This window comes from Puntigrus tetrazona, chromosome 18, assembly GCF_018831695.1.
Source record: "Puntigrus tetrazona isolate hp1 chromosome 18, ASM1883169v1, whole genome shotgun sequence".
NCBI lineage: Eukaryota > Metazoa > Chordata > Actinopteri > Cypriniformes > Cyprinidae > Puntigrus > Puntigrus tetrazona.
In genome coordinates this window covers 13049420-13074268 of record NC_056716.1, presented here as the reverse complement: position 1 = coordinate 13074268, position 24849 = coordinate 13049420, and the positions used below count along the sequence as shown (strand labels likewise).

The window sequence follows — 24849 nt, the reverse complement described above, 5'->3', positions numbered from 1 at the left end:
CTGTCCCAGCTTTTGTACCTTTATTTCTGAGCGTTTACAGTAAGTTCAAAAGTTCAAGTTTAAAAGAACACAGTTATTTGAAATAAGGCTACTTCTTGCATAATATAATTTGTAAATATTCTATAATAATTTTTACATAGGAGCATAGGAGCATATATATATATATATATATATATATATATATATATATATATATATATATATATATATATCCATCAATAACATCTGGGTTTCCTTACAAAATAGCCTGCTCTGGAGTTACTACAGAAAACAGTAGCCGAGAGGTTCAGAATCTGCCAGCTCATGAATAAGTAAATAAGTAAATAATACATGAGATAAAGAAATGTCACAAAATCATTCCGTTCCACTGAAACAGAATTTGTGCACTTCAGGTTTCACAGGTGTCGGGTATGTAGTCATCTAGTGTTATCATCCAAATGATTCATGACACTTTAGCAGCTGAAACAAAATACGTACTTTAAGTCACAGATACAAAAAGTACTACATCTTAATAATGTTGCTTTAATATTGTGCCAAACAGGCCAAAGCAGATCTAGTTAGCCTACTGCCTGTTTGAACAACTTGATATAGTGTTTGATACCAACATGTGTAGCATTCAGTGTTTTATATTATTATTTTCTCAGATTTTGCAGCTGTTATTGTATGCACACAGTCTTTCTAAAGGACTAGACAGCATTAAGCAGAAACCTTTGTTCAGTGTTGTCCAACACAAAAACAAAGGTCTTTGTTCTAAAGGCTCATTATTTTACTCTGAATCTCTGTTGCACACTGCTCTTTTTGATTTTATTAAAGCAAATTACACTATTTGAATAATCCTTGCTGTTCACAACTTGCTGTGCTGCTTCTTTTTTATTTATGCTAGATCCTGACTGTTAAAAAATACATGCTATGCTTCTAAATTGCCCTATAAACTGTTTAAATAAATCTAATATTCAGAGGAAAAATGGATTTGATTATGATTTCTCGTAAGCTAGCTCCTTCATGCCACACAGCTGACAACAAAGCAAAAAATATCAACAGCAATGACATTAACAATGAATATATGTCCACTCAAAGTAAATCCAATCACAGGTTTCCTTCCGGTCTTAAGAAAAGTTGTTGAGGAAAGCTTGAAGGTTTCCCAATTTCTTGAGCTGACAAAGAAAAACAGCTTTGGAAATAACAATTGCTTTGGTAAAAATATAGTATACAGAGTACATGTGCCCCAAAAAGCTGGTTTTTAACATCAATCCAGTCCGTTAAGTGCATTTGTCATGACTTTGAAACCACACTGGGACCTGATAGTGAAAATAAAGATAACCCTGGGGGAAAACTTTAGCACACTTCAGGAACACAGATATAGAATAATTTCAAAGGATATCTAAATGTAACGTGTTCAGATGCTTAATTTGATGTTATTTACAATGAAATGCTTTACAACTGCCTGGTGGATGAGGTACAGTTTCGAAAAGCATCAATTATCATAAATATTTCACACAGTGCTCACACATCAGCAAGATGTTCACTAGTTTTGCACTTATTTCACATGAAAAGAGAATATTTGCATCGATGTCTTAAAGGCACAGTAGGGAACATCAGCCCGTATTATTTCAAGAGCGAGAGAAAATATTAATGTAAAACCTTGGCTAACTGTATAAGTGGACTTCAGGGAAAAGATAAAGATAAAATGACTGAAACTGTTATGATATCAGGCCTTCAAAATTACAATATCAATATCACGAGAGTTCATAATGCAAACAAGCCATTTCTCATTCAACATTGCAGAGACGAAGCATCATAGTGCATTTCTGTGAAAAGGTCTTTCAGGACCAGAGGGGAGAACAGACCCCAATACGCAAACAATCCCGCCTAGAGACACACTAGCTCCAATCACCCACACTGAGAGAAGACATGGAGAGAATGAGGCAAAACAGAGAAAGAAAGCGCTTTTAAGGTAACCGAGAGAAGGATGAGCTGGAAGTCTCATGAGGACATGAACAGAGGTAAAGAGAAATCTTGCTCGAGACAGAAAGTTAATCTAGGATAAATCTGAACATTGCGCATGGCTCACAGCGTCCATAAATACCTGGACCATGATGGTACAAAATCTGTCATTCAGGGAAGAAATCGGTCACAGGATGTTCTGTATGCACAACATGCGAGATTATGCTTCCAAATACAATCAGGCGACGCAGTCAAGCCCTCAATATACTCTTGCTGTAACACATGCGCTGTGACGTTGTGTGATAGTGCCCTGCTGTGAGTCACTGATGTTCCGTTCTATCTTAGTGACGGCAAATGAATCACTGCCAACTGACCCCAATGCCACGGAGTGCGCAAAGTCACAAATGCACCATCACAGGACACACACTAACGCGTCTGTTGTCTAATTACAGGAACAAGGTGCCGTGAGGAAAAATCATAATAGTCAATAATGCTGTTACACAGCCTTCTTTCACCACTTCTGTCAAATCCTGCTGGATAAAATTAATTGCCAGTGAATTCAGTATTATGTTTCACCTGGAGAAAAAAAAACAAACATATTTTACGTATTTCACTATTTCAAACAAATGACCTATTTCAAGCCAATTCCGACAAAGCTGTGAGCTTTAAAAAGCTCAGAATAACTTTGTAAAGCTAATAAACATTATTCAAGTAGTTTACAGTAATCTATGTTTTCAAAAAAGATTTTAATGCTTTATAAGAGATATATACTGATAAGATAGATAGATCGAATGAAAGAACAACATGTAAACAGATAGATGATAGACAGACAGATAGATAGATAGATAGATAGATAGATAGATAGATAGATAGATAGATGACAAAATGAGAGAACATAGATAGATAGATAGATAGATAGATAGATGACAAAATGAGAGAACATAGATAGATAGATAGATAGATAGATAGATAGATAGATAGATAGATAGATAGATAGATAGATAGAAACAGATAAACAGGCAGATAGATAGATAGATAGATAGATAGATAGATAGATAGATAGATAGATAGATAGATAGATAGATAGATAGATAGATAGATCTTACATAACCAGAAATCCACTGCATAACCAGCATATATTTGACTTACTTGCTCGCTGAACTATTTTAAGCTATGAATTCTTCTTGTAAGGTGTTGCTAACATCTATTCCTCCCCTGCAGATCTACGAGTAAACTTCAGTGAAGAACCACCTCTCAACATCTGTGTCCACCTCTCTGAAACATGTTCCAAACACAGCCCACCTGTTTCCTGATCTCACTTACTCAACTGCTTCCCACAGCAGGCCTGTGGCATAGTTAACTCTGCTCTCCCGAGACAAGAACCTCATATTTCTGCTCTATTCTGAGCGCTTTTCAAGAGCAGCTAGTTTAAGACAGCAATGGCCCCTTGATGGGATCGCTGCTTCTATATTCAGTCTGGAGAAGCTCTGGCTCCTCACTAGAGACGGCTGGAAATAGTGTCTGGACCGCTGTGCTACTATTAGCCTACCATGTAAGCTCTGTATCTGCTAATATATCACAAGGGGAGGGGGTGAATGTTGTGATGTACCCTGTGGCTCATGCCTCACTGGAGATTCTATGCAAGTCAATGAGTCAGATATAAACAACTGACATTTGATGATCCATTTCCTCAGGAGAACTCACACTGGCACGCTTTGAGCTCTGAAGACCCAGGAGCAATTTCTATATGATTCAGCTGTTTATTTTCTGACAATGAATAACAATGGCTTTTGTAGCAAAAAAGTGGGCTTAATTATAGTGAATGTGCACTTCTAGTGTCCTTCAAATCTTAAAAGCATAAAAAAACAGATAGATAGATAGATAGATAGATAGATAGATAGATAGATAGATAGATAGATAGATAGATAGATAACAGTAACTGACAGACAAGTTTCATTACAATAGGTTAATGCAATCAAAAAATACAGCCCTCAGATGCAGTTTGGTATCTTGCCAAATTCGTTGATGCGACAATGTCGTTTTGTGTATCAACATCCATAACATTTTGCCAAAGACTATAGAGTACCCAAGACATGTGACTCGTATATTTTGAATGGGGGAAAATGCAACACTTGAAATTGGCCGATCAATCACAAGAAGCCCCGCCTTCTAAATAAAATAGCCAATCGCTGATCTGTGAAGTCAGAATTGGTTTAGATGTTCTCTGCATGATCCAAGGAATTTATCAAAATCAGTTTTATTACAATATGCTAATCTACTCAAACGTTCTCAGCATTTTTGACCACAAGGTAGTGCTACACCCAAACCTTTTGAGTACCATCATGGCATTGTGCTGAACATTTTTGTAATTATGTTTTAAATGACATGCTAATACGTTCTTAAGATACAGCAATTTAGAACTAAATTCAAAATGGCCGACACCCAAAATGGCTGAATTGGGTAAATTGAATATCATTCAACTTGGCATAATGCACTGAATCCAAATACACAAGTTTTTTGGCAAAGGCATTCAGAGGTTATGAGCAAAAATATGCATTTTTAATATCTCCTGGCCATTATTTTTAGATCATGCTTATTATAACACACAACGAGTTTGGTCTCAAGAGGTCAAACCATTACGAAGATATAGCCTCACGTCCACTTTTGCTTTTCGTAGAATTAGTTCGCAAGCTATTCGGAAACTAATCAAATTGAATTCTGTAACTTTCTGCCAGCATGGTCTGAAGATAATCTGGTTAAATTTTCGTGACAAACGGTGATACGACCTAGTTGGAAAAAGTTCAGAAAAATGATAAATAGCAAAAAAAAAAAATAAACCTTACGACTTCTGAATTTTGGCGTCCGTTCGACTTGGTATGAGCCAAACAATCAGAAGGGAAAATAATTTTTCATTTTTTGGCTTAGGACAAGTGGTGGAGCTAGAGAGTTTGCATTAAAGACTCTAAAATTTCAACTTTCCCATAGAGTCCCATAGACAAAAAAAGCATGCTAACAAATAACAATAAGTACCTCTGCACCTTCAGTGCTTGGACCCTAATGAAGTCACTGCAACATCTTTTGTAGTGAATATACATATACATATCTATAAACATGTATACGTTTTACCATGGAACATTTTGTGGAACATTTAATCTCTTTTCCATAATTCCATAAATGAATGGGAACTAGGGCTGTTAAAAAGTGCAAATACTCACTAAAACCTTCCCTACTGCTGCTTTTTCTTTTTCCACACACTTTTAAATATTTATCAGCATTACAACATGCTCAGAATGTTTAAAAAACAAATGTACAAAAGTCACTCAATGTGACTGGATTATTAAAAATTCTTTCTATATTTTGTTTTTTCAAACAATATAAAGTGCATTGTTCATATTATTCAGTAATATTATTCATATTGTTTTAACATATTATGCTTATCGTTAAATCAGTTAAGGCGAGACACTGAAGATGAATAGGGTAACAATATGAATTAATAGTTATCACCTTACATAGTTGATTGATTACATTGATAATTGCAAACATTTTCTGTATTACAAGTTTTTGTTTTTTTCAAATATGCAAAGTTTAAATATGCAAGGTTTTTTAAAGTTTAAATATGCAAGTGATGCATTATTTAATGAAATATGTGCTAAATTTACATACATTTCTAGAACAAATCTCTAAACACTGGATGAAGTCAGTTCTTCTTATTCTTATTTAATTTTGACATATTAGAGTCAAACGTTTTTACAGAGGGAGAAAAGACATTTTGACAGCTTTTTGGGGAAATTAAATATTATATATTATCAAGCAAATTATATATGAACAAATCACTCTGTAAAAACCATCAAGGTATAGACAGGGATAAAAATGTAAAGTCTGTAGGAGAATGTAAAGTGTAGGAGAAAAAACTCAGGTATGAAAAGACATGAGAGTAGAAACTTTATTTTAAGTGTCCAATTCTTGCCATAACAGACCATTAACTATGGCTTTTGCCTCAATGAATCCTTAATTTTCCTAATTAATAGTTGAGTTTAGGTGTTGGCTTTAAAGATGTAGAATACGTGCTTGAAAAGAACTAATAAACAGCCAATATGTTAAAAATAGGCATGCTAATGAGCAACTACTAAATATTGAGAATTGGTCTCTATATTAAAGTGTTATATTGAAGTGATTTTATTTATTTCATTTTATTTTTGGTGAACTGTTCCCTTAACACAAGCCACCGTGTTTCTTTTTTTTCACAGCGCTGCACTGATAGGGAGTCACAGAGTGTCATGGGTAATCTGTTTTTCACTTGTTATGTTTGCTCTACAAAGTAAACCGCCCCTGCGATTGGAGCAAAAGTCTCACTGAACAACAGCAGAGAACTCTTTATGACAGAGTGAGAATAAGTGAATTAGACACCGGGAGTTTCATAGAACTGTAGTAATTTGATCAGTCTGTCTGAAGCGTGTGTTCCAGACAGCTCAAATATGATAAGACATCGCAACCATGTGGGAGAATGTCAGATCCTTCAGACTACTCGTGCTGGGTTACAGAGAAACTACACCAGCTTTTATTCAATAGCATCCGAACTGACAGATGGAAATATTATTTGACAGACAAAGAGAGTAAACATGTACAAAGTTCTCTCTTATCTCGACAAACACCCACATGCTCCAAAAAAGCAATAAAGGCACCAAAAAAGACACAAAGGAAGCAGTTCATGTTGCCTTCGGGTCCCTTCCCAGTCTCCATCTCTCCTCGACTTCAGTATTCTTACTAAATCTCCAAAGAAGCCCTTAAAACCTGAAGAAAGTTATTCAAAAGCCTTTCGATGTATCTTAAAGGAAATTATTCGGCTCGTTCAAGAGCTCTCGAAAGCATTTGCAAATGGCCGCTCGGTTTGGCAGCAAGAGGTTTGAGCCAATCATCTGAGCCATAAATGCAATTTGATTAATTACATTGGAGCCACATAAAATTATAATACTGATTCGTTTATAGCTTCAAAAGATCACCCACACTCCCAAACGCATTCACCAGTCCAGCAACTATCCTGAGCTATGACGTCAATGGGAAATTCATTTACGAGCCAATTGTTAAAAACATTTACTATAAAATAATAAAAGCAATTGTGGCATTTGTTGGTCATATTTTGTTTATTTTTATCATGTTCTGTTGTGTAGGCCAAGGGGAAAAATAATTGAACTGAACTCCTGTTCCATGTTGCTGTAAATAGAAAATTAAGATATTTTTTTTAATTTTTTGCATCAGTTTTAGTTCCTTTTTATTCAATTTATTTACATGATTGATATATATTGATTGCTACGCTAGCATTGTTTTGGATGTGCGTCAACCTCATCAGGAGGAGAACAAGAGTGCTGTACGTGCAGTTCATTACTTTGTGTTGATGACTAAACATCATTTAGAGTAGTACGACAGAGTCTGACGTATTTTTTCGAGTTAAAATATACAAACCTGCAATTGCATTTTAGAGGTAGAAATCTGAAAATTCTATAAAATATTGATCACTGAACTAAAAAAAGGTCCCTTTTTCTTGGTCTGTTTTCTGGTTTGGATATTCTGTCCTTCTTATCATCCTCGATGTCCTCTCAGCAGGTGTAACTCAAACCTAATTTGTTTCCTGAGCTGTAATTGCATCCTGGTGCCACAACACACATACAATATCTGTTTACATCCTTTCTAGGGTCACACAGTTCCACCTGACCCAAAATTTTGAATCATCTGCGTCGGAAAAACATTGATTCTTCCACTGAGGTATAGGAATGGCACAAACATCTGTTTACTGTTTACGTGCAGCAAACCTGCAGAAATTAAGATTTGATATTGCAAATTTAAGGATTTATGCATGTTCTAACCTTTAAATCCTCTAAGATTTAATAAAAGTGAGAGTTCATGCAAAATCGAGTATTTAAAAATAGTTTACTCCCTCTACAACTTTGTTTGTTCCACAGAAGGTCATGCTGACTCTAAGTTTAGAACCACATGAGGTTAATGAAATCACAGAAGGATGTTTATTTAAAGGGTTACTCAACCCCAAAAACAAAATTTTGTCATTAATCTCTTATCCCCACATTGTAATCAACCCATAAAAACCTTGTTCACCCTTATAACACAACTTAAGATATTTTGGATGAAAACTGAGAGGCTTGTGACGAGTGATGGTAATAATTATTTTTTCAGTAACGCTTAATCAAAAGAATTACTGTTTCCCTTGTCACAACACCATTACCGTTACGGACATAAAATGTGGACTATGACTATAAGCTGAAATTTATTATGATATGATTAGAATTACATGTTTCAGTCCATCTGAATGGTTGCGCAGTATACTGTAGCTGTATTTGACGAACCATAGACTCTGTGAAGGCACTCGCCGTCGCTTTATCTCAAACACTCAAAGATATAGAACAAGAGAGTCATAACATGCAGACTCCACTGCTTTACCAACACTGCTTGTGACTGTCCCATTGACTGCTTCTCTTCTATGTCAGTCTTCAATGCATGTTTATGAGAGTACAACAATGTGTGTCGGTAGCCTACTTGACGGACAACAGTGTTTCCATTCACCCAGCGTTCACACTATAAATACAAACTTGAAAATGACTCGCTGTGACTCTAAAATGTAACATAGAAAATGTTCTCTTTCATAACCAAACTGTGTGTGAAAATAACCATATTTAGCACTTCAAACAGGCCTGAAACCTGTATTCTGTCCCTGGATGAAAATAGCCCTTTGTAAGAGAAGCCAAGGAAACAAGGCAGAACCGGAAAGGTAGAATCTGTCCGTGAACACACACACACACACAAAACAACAAAACACTTCAGCAGAGAGACAGCCACCGAAGGAAAACACCATTAGTGGAGTACATACTCATCCTTAAACAGTAATCAAAGAGCAAAAACTGAGCCAAAGCAGCAGATCTTTAATTTGGGTGGAAGGGTTGAGATGACAGCATTGGCAGAGAGCTCTGAGCCTGACAGGAAGCTCCACACAGGCAATCTGCGCAGCTGAATTTATTTGGAGCAACAGAAAAGATGAATGGCAACCTGAGATGGGTCAGAACCTGAAATCTGTCGTCCCAAAGAGTAATCGGTTTTGAGGAATCAGTCACCTGGCTACATCACACACGAATAAACCTGTAGAGCTCAAAAGATACGAGAGAGACTAAATAACTTATCAGTCTTTCCCCATTTATTTAGAAAATATTCATCCTCAGCTTTTGAAACTCTGCCCAGTGATTGCAATAGCATTCATTTGCCAAATGCATTAAATTTAAAACATATAAATTATGCAAAGGCCGGTGTTATATTTAAAGTCTGTTCGAACCGGAAGTTTGTGACTGATTTTACTTTGGTATCCTATATATACTTGATTAAAATTGTTACACTATACAGAGATTTTTTTTACCACAATAAAATATACAATTTCTGTAGCTGGCTTGTATCAATGCAACAATGCCTTTTTTGATGGAAGGACTGCATTCTGCTTCCTCATACCTGACTGCAGTGTGCATTAAGTTATTACCGGTGTTACATTTATTGAGTGTCACAATTATCCTTGCATTCCTCTAGAGCAATAGTGAATACTCCAGGATTCCTGTATTCTGACACCCTGAAACCGTGACAAAAATCCATGCAGCATAATGCCAAGAAGTCTTTCTGAGCCTCTTTGGATTAGACTGTCAGGCACCTCTCAGCTCTCCTCTGCACTGGGGTGAACCCAGCAGTTCCTCCAACAGTATGAACGCTCGGTAAGCCGATCAGAGGAGGAACCCTGCACTTACAGCTCCATTAGGATTAATTGTGAATGCTAGACTAGATTATTACACTTTGCAAATAAAAAGTGACTGATAATTGCCCATGCAAAACACTGCTGGTCGGGTAGATTTTATGAATAAAATAGGAGTTTTTGCTCAGGCATGTTAGTGCTGTGTGGTTGATTGCCAGGCCCTTGTCATGTGGTTGCTATGCTCTGAGTGACATTGCTATGCAGTTGCTGGGTGGTTGTTTTGAGTGATTGCTATGGCACTGCAAGATTACTTGCTGACCCAGTTCAAAGAGCCCAGCCTCTAGACTCTGCAGTTGTGGCCCAAATGAGTATGCACTTATACTATGCACTCTACCGTCTAGCGTATAATGTATTTAAGGTTATTTTCAGAGTCTGATAGCCCCTCCCCCTCCGCTACGGAAGCAAACTGTTAAAGTTGAGTGCATGAAGTGTCCAATGTTCTACACTTCATTTTGCGGTATATTAAGTGTATCAACTGGGTGTTTGAAGTGCACTTTTTCTTTTCGTCATTTACTGTGTGAACGCGCTATTCGCTATCCAGAATAGTGCATAAGTGCATGATTTGGGGTGCACTTTATGATATTCTGTGTTTGATGCAGTTGCACCGTCAAGTTCTTTAACTGCAACGTAAAGATTCAAAGTGTCTTTCTTCTGTTGAACACAAAAATTATTTTAAGCGATTTTGATGAACCAAACACTTCTTGGTTGCCCAAGCTGACACAAGTTTCTTAATAAAAACTCATACTTTCTGCTAGCTGATAGCTGTTTTCATCAAGCTGCTAAAAGTCCATGTTGCTTTAAAAGCTAATGAGCTCTGCTGACCCCGCCTCTCTCTTCCGTGGCGCGACGAGCATGCTCTATTCATTATTACATCCAACAACAAAATGCCTCAATTGCTTATTTGGAGACTTCCCCTGCACATCTAAACATAATGACAGCTTACCAAGGGTGGGTCTAAGGCAAGATGTTCTTGTCAATCAATTATCGTGGGAGGGGCCTGTGCAGAACTACGTAATTCTGACAGGAATCTCAGAACATTTAGAAACTGTAAATGTATGAGGGTTATTAAAAATACTGGTGTAAAAAGCAACAAAACAAAATTGCATTTATGTATTAGGATTGGTTTTATTAGAGTTATGCTGTTTAGACTGGGTTCATACTGATGAGCCACAAACAAAGCACTTTATTTAAATCAATCATCTGTTTTTGTTTATATACTGCTTTTAACAATAAAGATTGTATCAAAGCACTTAAACACTTTTTTTTATTAAATTCAATGACGGTCTCTGTAATCAAATCAATGATAATCACTAGAAATTTTGCGTCCCCAACTTAGCAAGCCAGAGGCATCAGGAACCAAAAAGCCCATTCGTGACAGAATGGAGGGAAAAAAAAACTTGGGAGAAACCACGCTCAATTGGGGGTCAGTTCTCTTCTGACCGGACTCCCAGCAGCTAATTTATTTATAGTGTTCTCTCTTAAATGCTTTAATGTTCTCTTTCCTAGAATGTAAACGTCAGCATTTTCATGGAAAGACTGAATTATGTCATGAAAATCAAGAGCTTATCAATGCATTTCAGTAAATCTGCCATTTTATTCCAGCTGTTACTCCTGGTCGGAGGCTTCCATAAATATTTAGTTTATACTTTACATATAGTTACATTTCAATTAAGTTTAAAATTATGTAGACATCAGTAAACCGCAACTTAGTGCTCCTTTGCGTCAAAAAGTTATAGGCTGTGCAATAACTTTAAAAAAGTACCTTCTTCAATGTAAAAGTGTGGGATTTTTGTCTGATTTATCGTCTGATTGCTGAGCATTCCCATCAAATAACATAGTTTGAGTAATCATGCAAAAGTGGGATGCTATTCTGAACAAATCAAAACAATCCGGGTTAAGAGTTAGTTCTAAACAAAAAGTCAAAATATCCATCTTGACAAATTTTCACTTAAATGCAGTCAGTTATGTCATAACATAAACAGTGGGGAAAATAATCGAATGCTTCAGCATATTAGATTTGTGCATGCGGTGACAGCAGCCTAATAAAAGAAAACGAGAGAATCGTTCACTAGTCTTCGCTGAACTTTAGTATATTTAATATCAATCATTGTACTTTATATTGAATTCATACAGTGAAGACTATAGTTGTTTATATGACATTTGATTATTTCATTCAGTTTGTATAGTATGCTGTTTTAGCCTAAATTGCTTTGTACTGTATGTATTGTATTGTATTGTATTGTAATGACAGTTTCAACTCAAGAACACATTAAGGGGCTGGGTGTGATATTGGGGTTATTATGAATACACTTTCAGGGTCTCCACTGGCAAAGTTCTGCCAATGGCCCCCAGAAGTCTAGGTTCGGCACTGCTAGGAGTTGTTCAAATCCACAATCCAATAACCCAATAATTGCTCTAAGCTGATACATATAAGCAAAGTGACAGACACCCCAACCAGCCAATCACAGAACGCATAACATACACCCATTCTATTTATAATGAGCCCTATTCAGAGCTACAGGAAAAGGAGGGAGTAGATGGGTTACTGTAGTGCCCTTCAGATCAGTTTCAGTAAAAGCGTCCTCTGCTGAACTCATCCACAGTCATCGGTGGGCTATTCTTGTGTGGAGGTAGGGAGCGGGCAGAGGTTAAGGAGTGTACTTGAAGACTATTAAGTCTTGGCATATAAAAGGTAGTGCTGTCGGTAATGCACTAAGGAGAGGAAAGCAGTATGTAGATTAGATTACACAGCTGCTGCTGTGTTCTATGGTTTATGTTCTCATCGGGGAGAGCTGACTTATCCAAACACCCTACTGTGCCGTCTCAAATGAAGGGTCAGGGGAATTCTGAGTTAATGTGCATCTTTAGTGAATAAATGTTGACAGCACGCTCCCGTTATTGCAATCAGCATAAATTGCTTGTTAAGTGTTTTGGCAGGCATACAGAAGCTGTCTTGGTTGGACAAGGTCATTTCAGGTCAGTGAGCTAAGCACACACAGTCGTTTTCACATAGACGTAATGCATATTCACTGAGTATGTGATTGATGTGCTCAGACACATGCCTGTCTGATAAGAAAACAGAGGGACATTAATTTTGCCTATAGTTAAAGTTGATTACAGGTAGTTAAGGTAATAAGATGCAGGTTTTAGCTCTGAAATATTCCATAAAAGAGGGAAAAATTCGCTTTTTTATTTTAATGGATTTGGTTATATTTATTTATTTATTTCACATATTGTTACTGCCTAGCAATATTTTAATTTAATCATTTGTCTGAGCAAAAACAAAGCCAAAAAAGTGTAGAAATCAAAAATGCAACATGCACGAGCTAAATTTATTGAAATATCTAAAAATCTACTGCTAATATACTGTAGTATTAAATATATAAATAAACCCTAAGTTCAGGTTAGATTTTTAATGTTATCTGATTACCATTTCATACATATTTTACAAGGTGGTTCATTTGTATGAATTTGTGCCTCACACATACGATGTTGTACAATTTGTCTAAACCCCAGTGACAGGTAGGTTTGGGGATGGGGTTAGGTTTAGGTCATTCATTCGAACACAATACTCGTAAAATATTTATATTTTAAAACATTTAGCCATTTGAAAGTTTTAAGCAAATACGACATTCTAAAACAAAAAAATATAACGTTTTAATTATATGTAAAAATTCAAAAGAACGTGAGTTACATATAGAAGAATATACAGTATATGTATATAATATCTTACTACTTCACAGCATTACTTTGAAACAAATGTTAATACTCTAATGACTGCTAGTTAACATGCAGTTGCAAAGTTACTTACTGTTAGTAGAATGTCTGAAGTGAACTATTTAAATAAAGTGTTACTGTCTATTTTAAAGGTATATTTTGAAAGGACTGATAATTGACTAGCATGCTAAGATTTTGTGCCGGTTCTTTCAAATGAACTCTCTAAAAGTCTCACGTCTCTGTCTCTCTTCATGTCTGTCTTCATTCTCTTAGTGTCTCCCTGGAGTTTTCCTCTGTGTCTCCTTTCATCCTATACACAAAAAGCAATTTGCTCCACAAAACCTGAGTGCCACCCTCTCTCCCGTCCCCCTTCTGACCCCCGGCAGACAGAGCAATCAGATATCCAGCCCTCATATCCTGACCTCATGGTACCCATCATGGACATGCCCACTCCCATAAATGAGCACTGACATTCTCAGAAGAATTACTGTAATATTCTGCTAAATTTATGATAAAGTCATTTTAGCATCTTTTGCAAATATTCACTCTGAAACCAACAGTTTCCCACTTTTATCCTGAGCAACTGCTAGGTATGACACAGTCTTGTGAAGACTGTGACTGGTCGGTTGTCCAAGAAAAAAATAAAACAGAGCTTAAAAGTCTATCATAAGTTTTCACTTTCATGTTTTCCTGTTTAACTGTACTCACACGCATATGTATATTTATATGTATGTATTTCTATTTACTATGCTGTTAATATTGTGCTTAACATAATCGATTGGAAATTAACAGCAACGCAATAAGGTAATTGTGTGATCATTTTGACAGACGCAAATAATCACAACTGCATAGTTGCTTTTGTCCAGTTGCCAAATATGTTAATGTGGTGATTACTTCCATTTCTGGTGAAAACGTTCATAAACATATCTCTAATAAGATTTTCTCCCCTGCTAAAGAAACTCTTAAGCCTCTTTAAAGTCCTTGTCCACACTCTTAACAATTTTGGACCTTAAGACCTTTCAATGGTTAAGATGCTTTCTGAATTACTATTTTCTTTACTAGGATTTTCCTTTAATTCTAACCCACATTTCTAAGACGTTTTATGAGTAACTCTTTGCACAAAAATCTTTCATGGGCTCAGGTTGCAACTAACGTATTTGGTCCTCTCCCAAATCTCTGGAGCTCGCTTCAGTGGTGGCCGCAGAGGGAGCGCTCACAAGCACCTTTCTGAAAGCTAAAATGACAATTTGCACACCTTACAGTCTCTTGTACCTATTGGACACGTATGCAGCGGCCATTGTAAGTCCCCAAGAACGCAAGAGCGTATGAAGTGTGTCATTTGGGACAGGGTCTTCCTCTATTGACGGGATTGTGGGGGTGTTATTCTTTTAGCCATGTTCTGTTGATGTGACGTCAGATTAATTAGTCAGCATTTACTGCTCAGGACAGAGTACCCAAGAGGAAAGACGGCAGGGTTCAAGTATACTTGCCTCTAGCTAAGCAATTGCCATTGAGATGAATGTGAATTCTAATAGTAGCTTTCTCCAGGTATTCGAAAAATCCTCGATCTTGGCCGTGTATTTAATCCTCTGAAACAACGCTTTCTCTGCTGCCGTTTATTTGTCTTTGTCGCGAGAAAATACATGCCCCAACTGTTCCCCTCCATAATATTTAGAGATTTAAAAATGAGAAATCTACTCAAGCGAGTCGAAATCTCCAGCACTCTCTCATCCGACAGCTGCCGAGTTCGTCTCCCACCTTTCCTGCCAGCTTCTCTGTTTTCCTGTTATAAAAATGTCTCCCCGGAGATGCCGGCCCGGACACGATTCATTTAGTTAACAAATCGGAGTGATTACAAGCCCAGATTGGTGCTGAGGCAGGTTCTCTGTCATCAGTGGCTGCTCGGAGTGCAGCGTGTGCAGTATGAAGGTCTCACCTGAGCTTTATGTAGCTCGGCCCTCTCTCTCTCCCTCCACCCATTTCCTCTACTAAAGCTCAGCCACTGCTCTCCTTTCAGCTGACAACACATAACGCTTTAATTAGCGAACCCACTGAGAAATATAACCTTCACTTTTTGGTCTCCAGCAGGGAATTTGAGTCATTTCCCATAATTGGAAAAAATAAGTTGAATTTAAGTTTTTTTCAGTTTCTTAAGCACACTGCATCATCAAAAGGTAGGTTACAAGGACCTTAAACCGTTGATTTACAACCCCTAATCTGCATATTTGGATGGGAATAGGGAGTGTTTGTATGGAGAGAGCAGTTGGTGTCTTTAATAGGTCCCTACCCTCTTCAGACCGATGGAACACTAGAGGAGAAAGCCTTACGTAACTTGTTTTTGCAGAGGAACACAAGCACTTATCAAAAGTGCCTATTAACCACTAATGAGACATTAAGCATCTATTTGCTTGTCATCAACTTTGGAGCCATTATAGACAATATAGACATGTGTCCAAACCCGAGAAGAAGGAATAGCGAGAAACAGATGTATTCCCAGGAACCAGGACATAGTCCCGACTGAATCTAATAAGATTTGGCACATCGGTTCAGGAGGGTTTCAAGTTCTTTCATGCCTAATTTAGACTCCCTATTTCACATTTTCATGTGCATTTGAGCTTTTTACCATTGAATCAAATGGCCTAGAAAAAAACTCAGATTTCTTGTCGAGTCCTGTAAGTTTTTTTTATTTATTTATTATTTATGATTTTTTTATTTATTATTTTCCCATTGCGTTTTTTCCCCATGAAACACATAAATAAAATCAATAGAGAGAACGAAAACAAATAGTGAGGCTGTACAGTAACCAGTGGAACATATTTTCTTTCTCTTGGTATTTTTATATGGATATGGGTACAAGTGACAAACAAGCTAGGTCAGGAGTTTTATATACAATCAAAAAGTTCATCTGACATGTGTAATATACTGGATTAAATGATTAAATTAGAATTCAGAATAAGTAATGGACTACAATTTGTAAGCAATCCACTCGTGCAGCACTGACAGTATCTCGCAAACCCATCACTGGTTTAGACTGATCTGGGCAATCTTTTCATCCTAATTGTTAATGCACTGCCAACTGTGTTCAGTTTTAACCACAGAAGAGACATCAGTCTTAGAGCGTCTTTTTAACCTTTCAACCAAAGAACTGCATTCACAGAATTATGGGAAATCATAAGTAGTGACATCTATGGTGTCTCAAAATGGATGGAGGCACTTCAGTAGACAGGGTGTCATTTAATAAAAAAGAAAAACATCCCTGTCTGTGTTCCATAGACAAATTAAATTTACTAAGCGCAGAGCATGAGGCCATATCTTGACACAATGTTGTTTAAGCCAAATCATTTGACCCAATTCCATCAAATTATCTTCATTTTGACAGTTTAAAGACCCAACAAGACAATTTGTTTGGTGAGGCAGAAAATGACTCTACTGGTCAGCCGAAGGTCAGTGACTCAGCACAGCTGATACTATGGAAACTACTTCAGCACCAGACACCCTAATCACCAATAATTACATGCTGAATATAATCTATTACTAATTAGAAACTCTAATCTAGTACTCTCCTTGTGTGGGTGCTAGAATGCCTGTAATTTTCTCAATTTTAGCTGAGCGATATAACATTATTAAAGTATATTAGACAGTATTAGGCACTCAGAAACATTTCAGTGTTGCGCTGAGATGTGCAATCTACATGCGTGTCCAAGACAGTGTCTTCCTTATTACAATAATCAACAAGTTTAATTAACTAACACACTAACGGCCTCCACAGTAATTACAGCACCAAGAATGTTTCAGCCTTGAATGTGAATGTGCAATAAATTAGCTGTGCACATTTATACCCCTATACATACAAACACACATGCCACCTCAACAAGTCAGCTGTCTTGGCATGCATTCAGTTTACCAGATAACAAGCTAATTTGTGCCTCTGATTGGAGTCACTGTTTCTCAGTATGGAGTCTCCATTTGATATTGCTTAAGGTCTTACAGAGCAGTAAGTAAAGGAAAACAAATAATAAACTACATCTTATTCTGGCCAAAAATCTCCCACTTAAACAGGAATAGATCATCTGATTGATGTATAAGGCACCCGAATGCATTTTTTTATGAGCTAGGCAATACCAAATTAGCAGCATGGAACAGAAGTGAACTTGTTACATTTGAATTCATCGATTTGGGAGACTTACATTGCATTCAAGGAACACATTTGATCCGTTCTCGCTTACTCTGGGAATCGAACCTATGACCTTGCCCATGCTATCATTATGTTCTACTGTTATAATCACAGCCTCAGACATCACACTTACGAAAAGTTGGCTAAACGTCTGATACGTAATGCACACAAAAGTGGAAATGCTTGGAAACAGAGATGCCCTGACACGAACCGCTCACAAAAAATGAAAGCTGGATTTTCAAAAGTGTGTAAAATATTTAAAGTAATTTTCCATGCCCCGAAACTTGACGCTGAACGAATGGGCCTTGGCCAATGAATGCTACCATGGATTATGCGAGACTATACTTTTAGAGCTAAGAATTTTCATGTTATAGAAATGGGATCTTCTCAGAAAAGACAACACAACTGCAAAATTCAAAGTTGATAAATATATGTTACTTGCTATCATATTAAGTGCTTCAAACTTATTTATTTATATATTTTTTTCTCACATATGGGACCATCTGTAATACCTGGTTACCTGGTTACTTTTAAGTTGCAATGGGTACAAGTTTACCCATTAAACTTGGGTAAAAGCATTGACTTTTTATCCCTCTAATATTAACCCTGAAACTTGTAAACTAAACTTTGTTTGTCCAGCAGATCTGCACAGAACCACCAGGATGTTGCTTAGCGTTCAGCTGTCTGATTAGAGCCTGCAATTACTACAAATGAATGGCAGTTTTGTGTGCTATACACACGTGGGCGGCCCCTGTGCGAGGTTAAGACTGTATTAGACCATCTAGATGAATGCTCCTGCAACACTTATTCACAAACGACAGCAAATGGAGCTCATTCTTGATTATGTAAAATCTCGTGAAAGAGTCTCGCTAATACGAGCTTAAATGAAGTATAAAGCATAATGGTCAATGAATCGAATGTGAATTTCAATGCCTTGATTGAAACAAGTGCATGCTACTTCCCTTTCATAAAGAATTTAGCTAAAACCGTTTGTGCCTGCAGTGTAAGCTGGGAGCGGTGCCTCGGGTAACGCAGCATTAGGAAGCATCAGATGCTCTCAATGCAAATAGAGACACTGACTAATAAATACATCAGAAATTCATATCTGAGGATGTTTTAAGGGCCTCTAATTAACTACAGCCAACAGGACACAACGCTGGCATGACAAGATGACACTAAAAGGGAGGAAGGAAACAGAGAGAGAATAAGAGCGAGCTTAATGCAGTCAGTGGCCATGAAGGAAGCTAGCGTTCTTTTTTTCAGTAATGGCCTTTAATTGGAAGTGGAGTCATGCATTACACACAGACAGCCAACGACGGGGAAATAAAAAACGACGTCATGCACCGTTCATCACAAGCATTTCGAAACAAAATTAGACATATTAACGTCAACAGTCGAGACCAACAACTAAATAAGAATAAATGAATGTACAAATATTCATCAGGCCCAGGAGTCTCTGACAGTTCTTGAATAGTCTCGACAGCTCTAAGATATCACCAAAAGCATTCAATCTTTATGAAACATGGGTCAGGCATGTCCAGATGCCCGTACGGCACTGCAATCTCAAGCAGCTTCGGCAGAATTGAGAATGAAAAACACAATTAGCAAATTGTCTGTCGGTGAGACAAGTTTCTGACTATGAGAATAACTGCATTGTGGGTACATACTCAGTATGCACCATCCATCCCAAGAGATTCGATTTTTTTTTTTTTATAGCAACCTTTAATAACCAAAGCAATACATATAGAGTCGTTGCAACAGAATCCTCTATTCAATTAAACAGGTTCCCCTCTCATTTTCCATCTTATTTTGCCAGAATGCCACATTGTGGAACTGTGATTACAGGCTGTTTTTTTCTTTTCAGGGCATTGGCTGTGGGATGGACAGTTGTTATGAGTTAGTCCATTTTGCAGCAGCTCATTAGGCCTGTGTTTCTCTTGACGCAGGCTGAGTTTCATTATCTCTGTTTTACCGCAGAGATCAGCTCGGTGCTTATCAAAGCTTGACAGATGACAAAATGGCCTAATTGAATGTGTCTCTAAGATGCTCAAAAGCTCGTAAAAGTCTGGTAAATTAAATCAATACAGCATGAATACAAGCGGATAGGTCTGTGCTAACTGGTGGCACATGGATCTTTTGCTCTGAAAGTAATGAAAACAACATAGTATCTAATGTCGATGATGCACAGGATTGGGTTTAGACAATACTGCCTTTGTTACAGAACTAAATGTCGCTCCTCTCAATAATGTTGCATTTTATATAAGGTTGCCTAGCAACGTTACCAAGAATGCCAAAGCACAGCAAGACATAGCTATATATTAAAGCGTAAAGAGAAAAGTATGCATCTCTGATCTTCATTTGCAGATACATTTGAGTTACTGCGATGCCTCCTTAAGTTAATGTGATCAAAACATAACCAGATAAAAATAACAGATATGTCACGTTGTGCCATTTCACAATGATTTACCACTTTTCATACATTTTTATGCCAAAACAGACAGATTTTCCTCTAAATGCGCAAGAACATTGGTTGTTTTGCGTTATACAGACTCATTTAAGCATATTTATGATATTTGATAATTTGCTAATAATTATGTTTATAACATTTCATATAAAAGTCTTATATTATAGACCAGTTTTTTGTTTTGTTTTTTGTTTCTGTTTTTTCAAAAGTAATTTAAATGGATTACTTATTCAATGAAAAGACCAACATGACTTGTGTTTTGAAGATTAATTAAAGTTACTAACCGTAACCTATATTTACATTCAATTACATTAATGAAACTGAATTTCTTATTTTTTTATTAAAAACAGAAAATATGCAAACAAATATGCATCATTCGCATAACAAAACCTATTTCTGCGTATCAATAGCATGATTCTTTGTTTATATTTAGTACTATTTATATGCATTTTCATGAGACCGGGCCCTAAACATGAATTTGCGAAAACAGTTGCAAATGCAAATGCGTATTGTTTGATCAGTCTACAGGTATGTAGTGTTTTTTTTACAAAGTGACACCACCAACTACTGGCCTGGCGTGCTTAATACAGCACTTTTAGTTGTTAGTTGAAACATCATTGTCATGTAAACATATCCTAAACGTTTAGTAACGTTCAAGACAGGAAGTTTGTGAGCTTAACCCTATTAAAAGGTCTAAACGTTAGCCCAAAACTGCTCTAAAAGCATAAACTCCCTGTCCTGCTATTCTCTGCTGTCACTCTGCTGGTGATGGGACAAGGAACTCATTGGTAAACAACCCTATGCTGGTGTTTTATAAAGGCTCTCCTTCTCTATTTTAAGGTGTTCTGTGGCCACTGACTGCACTAACACAACTGTCCCGAGAGACCTCACAGTATGGAACAGAAATGTTTCTAGGACAGGCTGATCTGATGAGTTCAGGCTCCTTCTAGCTCTCTCTCTCTCTCTCTCTCTCTCTTTCTCTGTAAGCAGTAAAAGAATGGAAGGGCTGGGTAAAACGGTGCTACAGAGACAGCACCCAACACAGATTTGGTGTTTGAGGACATGGTTTTCTCTGTAAATGCATTAGAGTAGTGCTGAGACATGCACAGGCTGAGTGGAGGCCGGCTGAAGCGAAGTGTCGACCGTCTGCGGTTCCTAACCTTCTAACATCACACAATGTGATTTACCCAAGTAGAACATGTCCCTGTTCCAACCGGAGTTAGTCAGTTCATTTTAAAATGAAGGGCTGCAGCGGCCAAACAACTGCCTGTGAGATGAATGCGAATGCAAATGGATAACTACCTACTCACTGTAGTCAAAAATACAAAGAACGCAAGTGGAATTTGGGTTACACTTTATTTTTATAGTCCACTTTAAATATTCTTCTAACACCTTACTAATATTCTAACTTTGCCAATGCATTTACATGGCAGGTTAATTTGCAGCTATATCTCAACTATCTCAGATCAGAGCATTAGTAGACTGTTGGTTTAGGTGTTAGTAGGGTTAGTACAGTAAGTTGATTTGCAAAGTTACTTACGGTCAGTAAAATCTCTATTGGGGGACCATCAGAAGAGTATTTTAACTAGACATATTAAAAGTTATTGCAAAGTTACTTATAGTAGGCAGAATGTCTAAAGTGGACTATCAAAATAAAGTGTTACCAAATCCTTTTAAGACTCCACAATGATTCAGATATGATCCAACATCTCAATTTTCACTTCCTCACTCTTAGCAGCTTTTGATTTTTATACCATTTGGATTGGTTTCAAATTACAACCGAAATTCCATTAGCATTCCTTTAGGACTGTTTTCACTCAATTAAATCTCTTAAAATCTCTACATTAAATCATAAAGCAATCAAGTAGTGGAGGCATCACTGTGAGATAATGGTATATATATATACACACACATTTTATAAACTTACAGTAATATTTTCTGCCATTCTACAGTTTAACTTTGGTAACCCGGTGTAAGGAAGCCTGGTAGTATGGATGCAGAGAGAACACATGAATAAATGTAGCACACACGTTCATTTTCTCCATTCGCCCTCGGGCTATCGCCCTCCTTCAGCAAACATTACTTCCACATTAAATACTCTCTTCCCCATCTAGACGTGAAAACGCAGGGACTCTCTCACACTTACCTGTCAGAACAATTTAAGGGATCTGCTTTTTGTAGTTCATGATCACTTTAACTCAGCACAAGGCAAACAGACTTTGGAGACTTGAAAGAGGACAAAACAAGCAAATTGAGGTTAATATTTAATTTTGTCTCTGTGTACAAGTCCTTCTGAACTCTAATTTGGCTTCAAAATGACACATATACTTTCCTACCAATGCAAAATATTAACTGAGCTTAACATTAACTTGCTTGTTTTAGCTTGACACTTAGATACATAAGAAGATTAGCATGTGTTTTTTTAAATCTGTGACATTATGAAAAAGAGATATACTATGTATGCATGTCACCAATGTATAAGGAAGTCCATGAAGCAACGTTGTGTATTTTGAGAAAAGGAGAGGGCCGAGTACCGAACCCTGAGGTATTCCAGTGGATAACTGATAAAATGATAGTCTTCTACCCTATTGAATGTCTGCTTTTTAATAATGATTGATTTGCAGAAGGCTATTCTGTTAACTGAACAAAGAAACTCAACTGAAACTATTTATTCAAGTGTTTTTGCCACGAACAAGTGTAATCTTTAAATTTCAAAGTGGGCTTCAATATGGCTTTTAAGCAGTTCAAAAAGTCTCCTTTATCAGGCAATATCTGGAGGTACTAAGGCATCTTGAGTGATTTAATTATTAGATCTTTTCCTTTCAAATATCTGAACATCTTAACAAGCTAAGTTTTTTTACGTGAGAAGTCAAATAATGTAAGATAAGATTTTTCTCAGGATTTTAAATGTAGTTTCTTAATCTCATTATTAAAACTCAAATTAGTAAGGCTTTTCCTCAAACAGGGATGGATGTAAGAAAAACAACATTCTTTTAAGACTTATCTAAAATAAAATCTTATGTAGCTTTAGGTAAAGTGATCTCATTTTTTCAGAATATTTAGATACTGGTAAAGAAAGTGATTTCTGCAATGTACCAAGTCTCATAAAACCACCTTCGTATGAAAACGATTTCTATTAAGCCACTGAATGAGTAGATAGAAAATCAGCGAGGCAGCTGCCTTTAGTTTTAGATAAAGTCTTTTCCATCTAGGGACATCTGAAGGACATCTGGAGTCATTTGAAAAGAAAAATGAAAAGAAAATGAAAAGATGTATAAAGTCTGTTCTCAATGTCAGAGCAGTATTTGTCTGTGAACACTTGCCCTGCCTCCACCCTACCTTTTTAGGACACTATGAAGAGCAGCAGGGGCACTCCATCACAGAGCAATCATGCAAAGTCTCCTGACTCCACAGAAGTAGAGATCTAGAGTGCCGCTGTCAGCAGTGGGAGAGTGAAAGAGAGAGAAAAAGACATGTAAAAAAACTATGGCATACTGTATATGCATCAGTTATGCTTCTCTTTGAGATAAGCGCTTTTACAGCACATCTCTTACCTTCGTAAAAAAAGGGTCTATCTTGGTCTATTTTTGTTCTTCTCTAAGACCATGGTCAATTTTTCATGAAGATGTATCTAAGAGCAACTCTATTTACAGCCGCAAATGAACACACTTTTTTTTTTCCATTCCTGGAAGACATGCTGCTTTAGAGGTGTTTATATTCTTAATAAAATTAGTAAAAAATAGGGCCTGATTGACTGTGCAAATAAGAAGGAATTTTCTGTATTCAATTTTCACAGATATTTTACAGGTACCATTTTTTTTTGAATTGCTCTTTGGGATTGTACTGTGTCTTAGGTTTAAAAGAACATCTGCCCACTTGATGAAAAATAATCTTCCAGAACGACCAGTACCTTTGAGTTTTTCCTTTGTGTGAGCTAAAAAAAAAAACATAGGTCAGATTTACTAAAAGGAAAATTAATGTGAAAATGCAATCCCATAAAATAGTAGAAGGGAGTCGAAAGTTATGTGAATGAGTTACTGGCGTTGTATGTGCAAATCAAATAATGCAGATGCATTTCCATGACAACACAGTCTACCAAGAGCAAAGCAAATTAACATATAGTCGCATACAAGCAGAGCAGATTATGATCAGGTGCAGGTAATCTACTAACAACACAGTGTGTAACAATTTCTCAAAACATCTGTTTACTAGAAACCAAAAAATGCTTTGCAAACAGCACTGCTTTTCTGTTGAAGCTAGTTAGCCAAAGACATTATGCTGGTTAGATAAAATCTGGGAAAACCAACGTTTTGATAAACAGGTTCCTCCCTTAATCTTCATCAACTACCAGTTAATAGTTATAACAAGCACTTATAAACAAAAGAAAAAAGGAAAAAAAACATGTTTGCCAGTATTTAGGAAGCATGCTCAGTTCACATATTTGTTTCTCCAAAAATAATGTTATTCTACTTTGAAATGTGTGTTCAGTGTCAGAACGTGTTTTTATTTTGTTATGAGTGATTCTGCCCACTTCCGGTCTACCCAATGCCCCAGGTTGCCAGTTGTTGGAAAACAGACCATGCTGCAGCCATGCATGCCCCCAAAAGAACTGGCTGAAAGATCAACCTGACCCAAAATGTCAAAGCATCCATCTAAAAATCCGCATGACCAAAGGCATGTTAAAATGCAGATGAATCATCTCATAAACTTAGAATGTAAAGCATCTTCTGTTGTCAAATGTGCTTGTTCCGTTGT

The 24849-nt window shown here is 36.9% G+C and overlaps 1 protein-coding gene across 2 annotated transcripts in view; it reads right to left on the bottom strand.

Moving 5' to 3' along the window:
• large2 (LARGE xylosyl- and glucuronyltransferase 2) overlaps positions 1–22301 on the bottom strand; it is a 113227-nt gene extending 90926 nt beyond the window's left edge. The window contains exon 1 of one of the 2 annotated variants that reach the window (XM_043264547.1): positions 22241–22301. The gene's annotated coding sequence lies outside the window, so the exon portion shown is untranslated. Of the gene's footprint in view, positions 1–3093; positions 3225–22240 lie in introns of those variants that run through there. The other variant, XM_043264550.1, reaches the window with a different exon arrangement.
• Between the last annotated feature and the right edge of the window lie 2548 nt (positions 22302–24849).